Genomic DNA, 12,706 nt, shown 5'->3' with positions numbered 1-12,706 from the left:
AATCACGGACGCGTTCTCTGCGTAGATAAATCCGCTCATAAAATGAAAAGGGGGCTTGCAGAGAATGAACGAGGATAATTTCAAACAGGCATCTAAGTCGCTGAGGACTGACTTGCCCCGCAGTCCTCGTGGGAGGGTGAAACGGCCTGTGGGGCACCCGAGACAAGCCGCGTTCGGCCCCTCACACCTGAGTAGTGGATCCTCGCCTGGGCGCTCGCAGGGTGTGAACCCAGCAGGAGGTAGCTCCCGAGACAAGTTTCAACACCCACTCTCTTGGGGCTTGGACAAGTCCCTTTTCTCCGTATCTCTGTTTCCACCTCTATGAAACACGACATGTGACTGGGCTGACCTCCCAAAAGGGCCTGTGCAGCAGCTAATTAATGATTGTAAAACGACTGCGAATGAGAAGAGCTGAGGTAACATCTAACGACAGCTATACTGTTTTGTATTATTCAATATCAGTTACCATCCCACCTAGTGCCCGGAGGGGCTTTAGGCACCTGGACAGAAAGTGTGAAATCACAAGAAAGAAATGAATTACAGGAGCCACCTATCAAAAACCCATTAAAAATAAAGGCTGCAAGCCAGACTCTGGGATCTAGGGAAGTCTCTCTAGAAACTCAAAAAAAAAAAAAAAAAAAAAAACAGGGCTGTTTGTCAGACCACAAAGAGAAGGGAATGCGGAGTGGAAAACATCTGGCATCCCTCGGGTTCAAATCTGGAGAAATGCTGCAGCTGATCTTCATTGCCCCTAAGGTACTGTAGGGAGAAAAAAATAACCCAAAACCCAGAGCATAGTGAGCTGCTTCAAGGGTCAGAGGAGACAGAGCTGACCTTGGAAAGCCAAGGTCCTGCTAGTGCTGCCCCAGGGTTCAGATTTCTGTGCTCCGCAGCCAGAGCCCCTGAACACTCACGGGGCTCCATCAGTGGGTTCCCAACTTGAACAGAGCTCAAGATGAGATGCCCAAGGTCAGGAGGACCAGATAGACAGAAACCCAGAGGGGCAGCTTGGCTCCCGGCACCAGGTGGCAGGTTGGTCCTCAGCCCAAGTTCACAACACTCACAGACTCACTCACCTTGAGTTTCTGGAATGTCCTAAGGACTGTTCCTTTGTTTGTTTATTTATTCACTCAGCCAATCAAGAAAACATTTGAATTTTTGCTTTGTGCTAAGCCCTAGGCTGGGTGTTGGGAATACAAAAACGAAAAAGGCAGAGTCCGTGGTGTACGTTAATGATACAATATGTGCAGGAAATGCTATGGGAAAACAGAAGCAGACAGACCACCTTTCACCGGGCGATGACACTTGACTGGTCTTGATGAGCAAGAATTAGTCATGTGGAGAGGCATTCTAGGCGGGAGCATCAGGGTGTGCCAAGCGCCGGAGGTGTTAGCATATGACATGGTGACCCAGCAATTCCACTTTTTGGTATCTACCCCAGCCAAACGTGTACAAGTCTAGGAAAAGGTCCGAGGATGTTTGCATATAGTATTGTTTGCAGTAAGGGAGAAACTTGAAAACAAATGGGTAGTGGTTGGGTGACATCCCTGGGGGTCCAGTGGTTGGTTGGGACTCTGCCCTTCTACTGCAGGGGGCATGGGTTTGATCCCTGATCAGAGCAATGAGATCCTACATGCCATGTGGTGTGGTCAAAAAAAATTTTTTTAATAAAGAAAAAAAAAAAAAGAGGCCATTGGTTGAATAACCTAAAGTCCATTCATGCTTTTGGATTACTCTGCAATAACCTAAGAACAGGAGAGATAAAGATATGTTCTTATATGAAGACATCCAAGATACTGTTGCATGCAAAAAAGCAAAGTGCCGAACACTCAAAATATTCAGAGAATATGCACCAAACTGATTTTGGTGATTTTCTCTAGAGAGAGACTTCCCAGGTGGCTCAATGGTAAAGAATCTGCCTGTCAATGCAGAAGACGCAGGAGACGCCAGTCTGATCCCTGTGTCAAGAAGATCCCTTGGAGTAGGAAATTGCAACCCACTTCAGTATTCTGGCCTGGAAAATTCCATGGACAGAGGAGCCTGGCGGGCTACAGTCCCTAGGGTTACAAAAAGTTGGACTCAACTGAGTATGCACACACACTCTAGAGAGAACTGATGAAGGAGATCTTGGTAATCTTTGAAAATTAACGATGGGTATGTACTTAAGCGTAAATTGTATAATAAAACAGTTTTGTTTTAGGAGATGGTGATGGGTTGTATTGTCTAAAATGGTGCTGCTCCTTTCACACTTCTCATAGACAATCTCACTGTGTGGAAGGAAGTGACTAGATCAGATTTGTCCTTTAAAAAGATAACTCTGGCAGCCCTTCAGAGTGTCGATTGGAGTGGGCAGAGGGCTGCAGGCAGGACTGATTTCCTCTGAAGGCTGCTGTTTGTCTCTGTGGCCTCTGGACATTGCCCCAGCATTCCAGATGGGCAGCTGAGTAAAGTATTCTGGTTCAATAGCTATGTTTTTAAGATCTCAGGCAACCCCAGGTGGAAAAACTGGTCCTAGTTATTGAGAAGGGTTAACCTCAGTCGGTGGTAGAGGGTGGGGCTGGGGGGTGGCTGTTTCTGGGCTGAAACACAGGAAGAACAGCAGATGGATGGCATTAGAGTGAAAAATGTGCAGCAGATTTCAGAGCGGGGACTATAGAGAAAGCCTCTCTGGGGTCAGGAATTTGCCTGGGGCAGAGTCTTTGGAAGGTACTGTTGCACAGTCCACATTACAGCTCTGCAGGCAAGAGTTCTGCTCAGGAAGCCTGCCCTGGTTCACTGGGACCCTTCCCCAAAGTCCACTGGGGACCTCCTTTTTGGTAAAAGAGGAATTCTAGTGGGGGATCCATTCATTCAGCTGACTTTCAGAGAACGCCCGCTATGCCAAGACACCATGCTGGATACTTGGTCCAGTGCAAACAAAGCAGATATGTTTCCTGATTCTGTGGATATGATAGGATAGGATAAAGCGACCCCATGGACTCTGTGACCCCATGGACTGTAACCTGCCAGGCTGCTCTGTCTGTGGGATTCTCCAGGCAAGAATACTGGAATGGGTTGTCATTCCTTTCTCCAGGGGATCTTTCTGACCCAGGGATCAAACCTGAGTCTCCTGCATTGCAGGTGGATTCTTTACCATCTGAGCTACCAGGGACGCTTCATGGAGTTTCTCTAAAGTCAAAAGCCTGCATACACAATTAGAAATTGTGATATGTGTTTTAAAGGGGAATAAAAAGGATAGCATAAAAAAAAAAAAAAGGATAGCATATTCAAAAGCAGAGGCATTACTTTGCCAACAAAGGTCCATCTAGTCAAGGCTATGGTTTTTCCAGTGGTCATGTATGGATGTGAGAGTTGGACTGTGAAGAAAGCTGAGCACCAATGAATTGATGCTTTTGAACTGTGGTGTTGGAGAAGACTCCAAAGAGTGCAAGGAGATCCAACCAGTCCATTCTAAAGGAGATCGGTCCTGGGTGTTCTTTGGAAAGAATGATGCTAAAGCTGAAACTCCAGTACTTTGGCCACCTCATGCGAAGAGTTGACTCATTGGAAAAGACTCTGATGCTGGGAGGGATTGGGGGCAGGAGGAGAAGGGGGACGAGAGAGGATGAGATGGCTGGATGGCATCACTGACTCGATGGACGTGAGTCTGAGTGAACTCCAGGAGTTGGTGATGGACAGGGAGGCCTGGCGTGCTGCAATTCATGGGGTCGCAAAGAGTCAGACACGACTGAGCGACTGAACTGAACTGAAAAAGGATACAGTGCTATGAAAGAAGAATAACAGGGGGAGCATAATTTCAATGCGTCAGAAGGTCAGAGGACACTTCTCTCAGAAAGTTTAAGCTTCTCTACCCCCAGAGGCCCAAAAGACAAATGGAAGTTAGCTAGGTAAAGATGGAATCTAGAAGATGGCGTTCCAGGCAGAAGGACTGATGTGTGCAAAGTCCCTGTGATGGGAACTTGACCTGGGAAAGAAGGGCAGAGTGGTGAATGAGAGGGTGAGAGGGCGAGGGTGAGGTAAGAGGGGCAGGCAGCTCTCAGACACTGCAGGCTTTGTTTTATTCTGAGTGCAGAATTTAAACAGAAGAGAGACCTTGAAGATCTTTCTGGATGTTGTGTGAGGAATAGATTAGAGCAGGGGATCAGCAAACTGTAGCCTGGATGGCCCACAAGGTAAGATTTTTATTTTGGGGTTTTTTTTTTAATTTGTTTGTTTTCAAAGCTATGAATCCTTTAAAGATTATTATTATTTATTTATTTGGCTGTGTCAGTTGCAGGATCTTCCCTTTTGGCTTGTGGACTCAGTAGTTTTGGAGTCAGGGCCTAGTTGTCTGGTGGCATGTGGACTCCTGACCAGGGACTGAAACTGCATCCCCTGCATCGCAAGGCAGATTCTTATTTTTTTCTCTTATGGTCAATTGATTTTTTTCTTAATTTTTTAAACACCAAAACCATTTTGTATTGGGGTAGAGCCAATTAACAATGTTGTAGTAATTTCAGCTGAACAGCAAAGGGACTCAGCCATGCAAGGCAGATTTTTAACCACTGGGCCACGAATGAAATCCCTAAGAACAACTTTCACTTAATTAAATGGTTGAAAAGAATCAAAAGAAGAATACTCTCTGTGTTACATGAAGGTTAGAAGGAATTCAAATGTCAGTGTCTATAATTTCAATTATTTATTGAAATTAAAATTTTCCATAAAGTTTAGTTGGCACACAGGCACTATCCTGAACCTCACTGATGAGCCCAAGACCTGGGAGAAGGTACAGAAATGGTGCAGAATGGGAGCCCTCTGTACTTGAGGTGAGCCCGTACCGACCAGGTAGGAAGGGGAGCTTACAGAGTGTCTATGGAGTTGCAGGTGATCTGCTGAGCATCTGGTCACCCCAGCCTCGTAACAACCCTGTCCAGTTGGATTTATTCTTCCCAATTAACAATGGAGGGAAAAGACTTTGAGAGGTGCGGGATCTGCTTTGGGACACAGCTAGGAAGTAGGAACCTGAGGGCTCACCAACAGCAGGGAACAATTTTTCCCTCTTGGTGATACCAAGCACCCACGGCAGAGATTGGATATATTAGCTTCTGAGGGCTGCCGAACAAAAAATGGTGACTTAAAACAGCAGAAATGTCTTCTCTTATGGTCTGGAGGCCAAAAGTCCAAAACCAAAGTGTTGGTAGGGCCACACCTCCCTCTCCAGGCTCTGGGGGAGAAGCTTTCCTTGTCCTTCTGCTGGCTGCCGGTGGCTGCTGACAACGTGGGGGCATATTTGGTGTCCCCTGGGCGACAGCCATATCACTCCAGTCTCTGCCTCGATCTTCACATCATCCTCTATGTGTCTGTCTCTTTGTCTTCTCTCTCTCTGCCTCACTCCTATAAGGACACTTGCCACTGGATTACAGTCTAATCGGATAATCCAAGATGATCTCCTTATTTTAAAATTCTTAACTACATCTGCAAAGACCCTCTTTCTAAATATCATTCACAGGTTCTGGAGATTCAGTTCAGTTCAGTTCAGTTACTCAGTCATGCCTGACTCTTTGCCACCCTAGGGACTGCAGCACACCAGGCTTCCCTGTCCATCACCAACTCCCAGAGCTTACTCAAACTCACATCCATTGAGTCAGTGATGCCATCCAGTCATCTCATCCTCTGTCATCCCCTTCTTCTCCAGCTGCCTTCAATCTTTCCCAGCATCAGGGTCTTTTCAAATGAGTCAGTTCTTCACATCAGGTGGCCGAATATTCAGAACTGATCTCCTTTAGGATGGACTGGTTAGATCTCCTTGCAGTCCAAGGGACTCTCAAGAGTCTTCTCCCACACCACAGTTCAAAAGCATCAATTCTTCAGCGCTCAGCTTTCTTTATAGTCCAATTCTCACATCCATGAGTCAAGGCTCACAGAAAAACCATAGCCTTGACTAGATGGACATTTGTTGGCAAAGTAATGTCTTTCCTTTTTAATATGCTGTCTAGGTTAGTCATAACTTTTCTTTCAAGGAGTAAGCATCTTTTAATTTCATGGCTGCAGTCACCATTTGCAGTGATTTTGGAGCCCCCCAAAAATAAAGTCTGTCACTGTTTCCACTGTTTCTCCATCTATTTGCCATGAAGTGATGGGACCAGATGCCATGATCTTAGTTTTCTGAATGTTGAGCTTTAAGCCAACTTTTTCACTCTCCACTTTCACTTTCATCAAGAAGCTCTTTAGTTCTTCTTCGCCTTCTGCCATATGGGTGGTGTCATCTGCATATCTGAGGTTATTGATATTTCTCCCAGCAATCTTGATTCCAGCTTGTGCTTCATCCAGCCCACCGTTTCTCATGATGTACTCTGCATAGAAGTTAAATAAGCAGAGTGACAATATACAGCCTTGACGTATTCCTTTCCCTATTTGGAACCAGTCTGTTGTTCCATGTCCACTTCTAACTGTTGCTTCCTGACCTGCATACAGATTTATCAAAAGGCAGGTCAGGTGGTCTGGTATTCTCATCTCTTTCAGAATTTTCCACAGTTTGTGGTGATCCACACAGTCAAAGGCTTTGGCATAGTCAATAAATCAGAAATAGATGTTTTTCTGGAACTCTCTTGCTTTTTCGATAATCCAACGGCTGTTGGCAATTTGATCTCTGGTTCCTCTCCCTTTTCTAAAACCAGCTTGAACATCTGGACGTTCACGGTTCACATACTGTTGAAGCCTAGCTTGGAGAATTTTGAGCATTACTTTAGTAGCATGTGAAATGAGTGTAGTTGTGCGATAATTTGAGCATTCTTTGGCATTGCCTTTCTTTGGAAGCTTCAGCATCGGTCCTTCCAATGAATAATCAGGACTGATTTCCTTTAGGATGGACTGGTTGGATATCCTTGCAGTTCAAGGGACTCTCAAGAGTTTTCTCCCACACCACAATTCAAAAGCATCAATTCTTCAGCGCTCAGCTTTCTTTATAGTCCAAGTCTCACATCCATACATGACTACTGGAAAAACCATAGCTTTGACTAGACGGACTTTTGCTGGCAAAGTAATGTCTCTGCTTTTTAATAGGTTGGTCATAGCTTTTCTTCCAAGGAGCAAGCGTCTTTTAATTTCATGGCTGCAGTCACCATCTGCAGTGATTTTAGAGCCCAAGAAAATAAAGTCTCTCCCTGTTTCTATTGTTTCCCCATCTATTTGCCCATCTATTCTGGAGATTAGGATATGGGTATATCTTTTCAAGGGCCGTCATTCAACCCTCCACACAAGGCTGGAGGAGCCCACAGCTGTTAGCCTTGGACATCTAGTATAATGCTTCTTGAGCTTAAAAAGCAGACTGCCTTTTCAGAGACCTTCTTCATCCAGTTTCATAAATCTATCTGCCTCTTTGCAGGATGGATCAGCAGCCTAAATGCTGTCAACACGAATGGGGCATGCTCTTCCAGATTGCCTATCTCTATGACAAAATGCTCAGATTCTGGGGCTTTCTAACGCTGGGCAAGTCTAGCACAAAGAGGAATCACAGTTCACGTGCCAGCGATGATGCCCACGCAGGGTGTGGAGGGTGGGTGAGGGTGTGTGTAAATCGGTACTAAGAACACCCCCTCCCCCAGGCTATTGGCTTCACCTATAAGAACTACGGCTATCCTGGCAGCTTATCACCTTCCTTTACAAAGAGAATGTTAACTGCGGTTCCTCGGGCAAGTTTTTTGTCACATGCTGCTGGAGTTACAACGTCCTAATAACAGGACCTTGGCTCCTAGGGACAGGAGCCAAAGGCGGGCAGTGGGGAGGGGGTGGGGAAGAGGAAAAAGTACAGAGATGTAAATGCAGTTCTCCCGGTCCCACCAGCGGGTGACTCATCCGCTCAGGGAGAACTGGCTTGTCTGTAACACAGAGAGAACCATTTTTATTTCTGCCACTTGGGACTTTTGCAGTCCCTAGAAGAGACCTTTGGCTTGAGAAGAGCGAGTAGAAGGCATGGTCTGAACTCAGATGCCCACTTTCTCATTCTCTGGTCCCCGCTTTCTATGATGGCTCGGTGACTGGTGAGAATTCTGGAGAACAGTCTCTCCACCACCTTTTTCAAACCTTATCAGTAAAAAACATGCTGCCAGGAGATTATATAACAACTTCTATTTGTAGAGCGCTTTACAGTTTGTGAAGCACTTTCATATATTATTTCAGCACTCTGGCGAATGCCCTGCAGCTCTGGCTGCCTAGGGAAGTTTTCTGGCATCCTATGCCAATGGTATTTCATGACAGGATATTGATTTAGTGTGTGGATGGTGCTTCATGCCCCACAGCAGAGAGAGAAGGTAGGGTTTGGGGGTATTTACACAGCTGTCTGACACTCCCAAAGCTACCCCAAATTATTATATTTTTGAACACTGATGCTGTTCCCAGAGAGTGGGAGTCATGCCCTCACTTCACATTATTACAAATCTATTCATATTTGGGCAGTTAAATATGTACTGGAGATGCCAAGTAACAAGGACCCTGGATGCTGTTTTCAGTCTGTCTCCAGTCCTTTAGGAGGAATTTAAACTTCAGTCTCCTGCAAATGCTGCTGAATCCTTGAGGCTGTCATTTGCAAACCACTGGACGGAGTAACTGTGTGTGGGAAGCCTGCACACGCCATCCGTGTGGATTATGGATGGTTTTGCAGACTCAGCGGAGTGTTTGGATCCACAGACAGCTTGATCAGAATCGGAGTCATGTATCAGCCTGCAATAGGAAAATAATCCCTACTAGATGGAAACTTCCCACAGGGAGACCAGAGTTGAAAGCAGTCCCTGGTTTCTGCAGCTTTAACAGCAAGACAGTCACAGGATCACAGATTTTAAAATCAAAAAGGATCTGAGAGACCCGCCTCCTCTCTCCCTTTCATTAGATGATGAGGCCACTAAGGCACAGAGAAGCGAAATGACAGCTCCAAGACCACATACACAGTCTCAGTACAATGCTCTCTCCACCGTGCTACATTATTTATTCCAGAAAACACCTAAGCCACACATTGTTTTGCAGACCAAAGAAACTGGCTTTATTTAGGGCCATGCTCACGGTCTGCCAGGCTTCCAGTGTGAACGCGAGGCCTTGATTTGCTACCACCAGCAGCTTTTGAATGAATTACCTTGTGATGCCTTATGTCAAAAGTAGTGTCACAGATAGAACCCAAACATCTGTAAAGGGGGTTACCTGGCACAACCTCTCCACGGCATGAAACCAGAGCAATGCTGTACCATTCATCCCATTATGAGAGTAGCCGCATCAAAAATATGTATGAAATAGTTTTGTCCACTGTGCACCCAATGGTTCATCAGATGGGAATGGATCAAGCCCCTTGTGAAACAGCAAAACTCAGGGTAAGAATGGCCCATCACAACCTGAGGCAAAGGGCTTTACTGGTATGTGCAAGGTAGGTTTTCACTGCTCACATGTGGTTGGTTTGTTGTTGTTGCTGTTTTATATCCACCATGGAAGACGCCTCAGTCCTAAACAAAGATTGTAGGAAAATCTGGTATTAAGCGGGACATTTCCTTTGCTCGTGAGTCCATCATGGCTAACAGTTACCTCCCTGCCTTTCTGTCTTCTACTCCTCCTGCCTGGAAGGTTCTCCCCATCTCCCCTGCCTCAGTTTCCTCTCAAGATTTAAGTGTCACCTTCTCTGGGAAGATTTCCTTGACTCTGTTTGTTCACTTAGTAAACATTTTTTGGCACACCCACACAGCATGTGCGATCTTATTCTCCAACCGGAGATCGAACCCCCCGGGGGCATTGCGTCTTAACCACTGGACAGCCGCCAGGAAAGTTCCAACACTGTCCCTTATGTACTCCACTCCGAAATGAGTTCAAGTGTCCTTTTCCTGTGCCTCCTACCCGCCATGAATCCAGTGCTTCCTCTCTCACCCAGCTTATCACACAATACTGTAGTTGTATGTTTACTTGTTGATTAAAAGGCATACTCCATGGGGGAAAAGAGCATTTTTTTCCACTTCAGCATTCTTTTTGACTGGAATAATGCCAGGAACAGTGTGGGTTTTGATAAATGTCAGTAGGATGAATTCTTCTGCTTACCATACCACCTCCCCCTTTATCTGATCTCTCTCACTTTCCACAATCCTTTATTGACTTACTTTTCATATTTACTTGGCCGTGCCAGGTCCTACATATGGCACTCGGGATCTTCAATCTTCGCTGTGGCACGCAAACTCTTATTTCTTGACCAGGGATTGAACCTGGGCCCCCTACATCGGGGGCACGGACTCTTAGCCACTGGATGGCCAGGGAAGTCCCTGCACAGATCTTTAACGTGATCAGTTGTCTCCTCTTCAAGCTGCCGCCTATCCTGCTCATGAATATTCATGCCCCCAAGCGAAATACCATCAGGGACACACATGGAGTTGAACTCTGAGTTTACTGCCATTGCAACAGAGGATGCATACCATGGAGAAGGGCGGGACATCTCTGAAAGAAGGTGTTAGAAAGAAGTAGGAGGAAATTCCCTGGTTGTCCAGTGGTTAGGACTCCATGTTCTCACTGCCAAGGGCCCAGGTTCAATCCCTGGTTGGGGAACTTAGATCCTTCATGCTGCTCTGCTGAACCAGATGGTTTGGATAAGGAATCAGAGAAGTGGGCCTTTGCTCTGGATTGGAGGCTGTCAGGACACAGGAATGGTTCTATGACTGCATATGATTACATATCAATAAGAATGAAGCAAAGCTAAAGCTGTGATTAGCAAAGAATCTGCGGTCATTCATATTAGCCAAAATCATAGGGGAATGTTTGGGAATGTTTGGGTCATTTCTGTGCTTTGGGCAGTGAACTGAACTGATCAAGATTACACAGGCTCAGTAGTTGTGGCGCACAGTCTTAGCTGCTTTGAGGCATGTGGGATCTTCCAGGACCAGGGATCCCACTCACGTCTCCTGCATTAGCAGGTGGATTCTTTGGGTTTCTCACAATGCAGAGACACAAGAAACGTGGGTTCAATCCCACGTCTTCAATCCCAGGGGGTCAGGAAGATCCCCTGAAGAAGGAAATGGCAACCCACTCCAGTATTCTTGCCTAGAAAAGTCCATGAACAGAAGAGCCTGGTGGGCTACAGTCCATGGGGTCACAAAGGGTTGGACACAACTGACCATGTGTCCACGTGCACAGACACACACCATGATTATAGAATGGCCTTGTCTGTCTGTGCTGATATTTTGCAAAATTATTTCAACAGGTGACTAAAACCTAGCTAATAGTACTAGGTCAGCTTTCAGATGCCAGCAGCTGCTTTTTTTTTTTTTTTTTTTTAATAATTTTACTTATGTGTAGCTGTGCTAAGTCTTCATTGCTGTGCAGGCTTTTCTCTACCTGTGGTGAGCAAGGATTTCTCTTTCTTGCAATGTGCAGGCTTCTCATTGAAGTGGCTTCTCTTGTGGAGAATGGGCTCTAGCGCTTCAGCAGTTGCAGCGTGCAGGATCTTCCCTGATCAGGGATGGAACCTGTGTCTCCTGCATTGGCAGGCGGATTCTTTACCACTGAGCCACCAGAGAAGCCCAAGGAGCTGTTTCTCTCTTTCTCACAACCCACACCCACGTCTAACTTTTATCAGTCTGCTTCTCCTCTTAGGATACTATTCTCCCTCCCCCAGCCAACTCCACAAAACCCCATCTTTCCCATGAGGTTTCCTAAATACTTCTTTCTCCATTAGATTATCTTTTCTGAATGCATCTAAAAGTCTTGGTTGGCATACCACAGTTTAGTACTCACCTGTGTTCTCTTTTTTTAAAGCTATTATTTGACTGGGCTGAGTCTTAGTTGCGGCACAAGGGATCTTTTAGTTGCTAACAGAACAATTTACTTGAGACATGTGGGATCTAATTCTCCCACCAGGGATGGAACCCAGGCTCCCTGCATTGGGAGTGTGGAGTCTTAGCCAAAGGATCACCAGGGAAGTCCCCTGTGTCCTATCTTGACTTGTTTCACATGTATTTTTCTTCTTAGTAGGTTGTAAACTGACTACAACAGTTTAGGGGCAGAACAATTTCTCATACTTCAGAATCCCCCAGAAATGAATGCCCGCTGAGGTGAAACTAAGGACTGGTCTGAGGAAGGGAGAGGGGGCATCTTGCTTCAGTAACACAGCTCTGAAAACACAGCTGCGGGGAAGATGCCATCACCTTGCGGTTTTCCGTTGTCTGCCTGAGCTGATCTTCCCATCAAGAAACCATTTTCCAATTTTTCTCTTGGAGCATTCCTTTCTTTCCAAGAGTTGTTTGTGGTACTCTACCTGTCTGAAAGCTCCTTTAATGCACTATCTACTACTAACACATTTTTGTGTCTGCTTGCTCTCCCAAAGCACCTGGCATGGGAGAGCCGGTGGAACCAAAGAACCAGAAGTTCCCGACACGCAGTTCTGCCTGGATCGAGGCAGAAAGTGGGATGTATCCCAACTGTCTCCTCTCGGGCCGGATAGGACACCGATGAAGCTCACAGTGGCCCTTGGCTGAAGTCGGGGGCACAAGACCTCTCAGCCCAGGCAGTTAGCTTAGCCGCACTCTCTCCGGTCCATCATCACTGCCCTAGGTTACTCCTGAGGAGGACGCTAAGCAGGCTTCGGGAAACTTTAGTTAAAAGCTGAGGGCTTCAACTGTTCTCCATAGAGAAGCTGAGTTTCGGCGGAGCTGGAGAAATAACGACTAATTGACATCAACCGCAAAGCCAGCCGACAGACACAACTTAATTT

The sequence above is a fragment of the Bubalus bubalis genome, chromosome 16 (assembly GCF_019923935.1).
Source record: "Bubalus bubalis isolate 160015118507 breed Murrah chromosome 16, NDDB_SH_1, whole genome shotgun sequence".
In the NCBI taxonomy this organism is placed as follows: domain Eukaryota; kingdom Metazoa; phylum Chordata; class Mammalia; order Artiodactyla; family Bovidae; genus Bubalus; species Bubalus bubalis.
Note: the sequence above shows the minus strand (reverse complement) of the source record.